Raw genomic sequence first — 2845 nt, forward strand, 5'->3', positions numbered from 1 at the left:
AGATTGAGGAGAATGTTAGAAAGGAAAATGAAGAGTAGAAAGATGGGGAGAGGAAATGGGGAAAGCGTTCAAGAGAGGGGGTGAGGGGGAGGATTGAGAGTGAGGGTTTGAAGGGAGAGAGAAAGAGAAGGATGCGATTGAGTGGAGGTGGAGGAAACGCAGTCGAGAGATGAACTTTGCCGAAGGCCAGGTTGGAATGGGGGCAACCTCGAGGTGAAAGCAAGTACAGAGGGAGTTACACCCAACTCCTGAGCTCATGTTTCAGTTCTCTCTGCTTCCCTGAGAACCAGGACTTGGAGCTGAGTCTGTCTCTCTCCAGCTCAGCTTCTTCAACACAAAGACAAACAAGAACATCATTGACTGTGCTGATCGTCACATTTAATGAACATTTTTATTGTTTCCAAACTGAAGTAATTGATACAGTCAGGCGATGGTGCCTTTTCTCACTGGCCACTGAGTTGTGAGAAACATTAAAATAAGTCCCGGTGTCCCTTTAACCACACCCCTCCCCCACCCGTGGGATAAGGATGGCGAAACCAACGCTACCCTCAGTCTGTTACAATAAGGATAGGCTGCTGCATCGCTGACACACTGAACTGAAATGAGAAAATCCCGGAGGATTGATTAATGAGTGAATTTACTTGATTGGTTAATTTGAGTGAAGGGACATTTCAGCACATTCTTCAGCTGCTGTCTGAACTTAGTCTGGGTCACGGCATAAATCACGGTGTTTGTGCAGCAACTGAGGAGCTGCAGCATGAAGCCCAATTCCTGAACGAAAGGATGGGGTATCACAGGCGTATCCAAAATCCAATATATTCGGTTCCATATAGAATACATCATTAACGTTGACCATAACAGGATGAAATTGGCCGAGATCACAAACAGTAAAATGATGGAAATCTTTCGGTTTTTCATTTCAGTGTCAGACTGAGCGTCCCCATTGGTGTGAGCGCGGAGTCTCCTGCGGGCTCTGCTGGTGAATAAAATGTGTCGGACCGTAAACACATTGAACAGCAGAATCAGGAGAAATGGGAGAGCCGGGGTTAGAATTTGGTGGACGAACTCAATTGTGATCCAGAAACGGGAGGAATGAGCGCCGTCTATTGCAACACAAAACCAGGGGTCGTTTCCCAACCGATATCGAGCGGTGAGCAAAAAATACCAGAAAATGTTCTTTGAGCAGCTCAGGACTGCCACTGCTCCCAGAACCACAGCCGCCGTTTTCTCACGGCAATATTTACTTTTCAGCTTTTGGCAACAAATGGCCACAAACCGATCAAAGGTGAAAGTGACGGTGAACCAGACAGAACAGTCAGTTGCTGCATAAAGCAGGACGGCGTGGACATTACACACAGGGATGGAATACAGGAAATAAAACTTTGTCCGATAAGCAATGGGAATGTGTCTCAACATCAGGTCGAGGATAATAACCAGTAGATCCGCCACTGCCATAGACCCCAAGTAACGTCTGACACATGGAGACAATCCACAATCTTTATACAGCAAGACATAGATCGTCACTATGTTAACTGTGAGGAAGGAAAAGAAATATATTATCCATCTGACAGGAGGCAAAGTCACCAGTTTGATTGAAGAGTCAGTGACATTTTTCAAATGTGTCACGGCATTCAGTGATTAACTAAAATAATTGGAGCTGAAATAACAAATGGGAAGGTCTGTATTATGGACAGAAAATGTGTCATAGCACACATGAAACCCTCCCTCCCCAAACACACAGAGGTACATCCATAAGAACAGGTGGTTTCCAGAACATTCCGACACACTAGATCACTCCATAGCAGACCCAAGTCATTGGTTCGAGATGTTAATACAGAGGTTGAAAACGGTGCTGTCGTCAAGGATTCTCTCTCAGTTCCTTGAAGACAACCGGTGGTTGGAAATTTCTGTCTTTCAGTCGAAACTGTATTTGATCCAAGTGAAGAAATGGAAATACAATAAAACGTATTCCCATCTTAAACTGTCTGAGATGGCTTTGGAACAGAGTCTCCTTCTCTCTGGAACGTGATCTCTTCCCTCTGGGTCTTATCTTTTGTTCAATTCACTGACGTTTGGCCGTTCACAAATAATGTCAGAGATGGAATGGTCCAGAGAATGTCGGTTATAGAATGTACGGGGAGTAAGTGAGGACTGCAGATGCTGGAGACCAGAGTTGAAAAGTGTGGTGCTGGAAAAGAGCAGCAGGCCAGGCAGCATCCGATGAGCAGGGGAATCGACATCTGTGGATGTCCAAATATTAATACATGGATCAACCAACAGAATGTATATGAAGAAAACAGGAGCAAACATCAAGCTAAGAATCACTTTAATAGCGGAACTTGGTGGATTTTGTCTAGTGTAGATAAACACGCAGATATTTGCCTGGCACTGGGTTAATTGTAATAATGTGCTGCATACCTGGAAGAATCGGCCTAACACTCCTCGCCAGCTTCCTGACCTCATACACCTCACTCCCACACATGTTCACCAATTGATAAGAATCCACAAGTGGGGAGACACTTGAAACATAGAACAGTAGAGCACAGTGCAGACACTTCGGCCTTTATGTTGTGCCGGCCTTTTGTCCTACCCTAAATTCAGACTACCATACATATCCTTCATTGCAATACCTTCCATGTGCCTATCCAGCAATCGCTTAAATGTCTCTAATGTATATGACTCGACTGGACTGTCAGTAGTACAATCCACGCACCCACCAACTCTTAAAGAACCAAATCCGATATCTCCCATAAAAAGTCTTCCAAGCACCTTAAAGTTATGCCCACTCTTGATAGACATGTATGCCCTGGAAAAAAAGTCTTGGCTATACACTCTATCTATGACT

Source organism: Chiloscyllium plagiosum, unplaced genomic scaffold (genome assembly GCF_037043375.1).
Source record: "Chiloscyllium plagiosum isolate Xiang-an unplaced genomic scaffold, Cpla_swu_hap1 HiC_scaffold_41, whole genome shotgun sequence".
Classification (NCBI taxonomy): Eukaryota; Metazoa; Chordata; class Chondrichthyes; order Orectolobiformes; family Hemiscylliidae; genus Chiloscyllium; species Chiloscyllium plagiosum.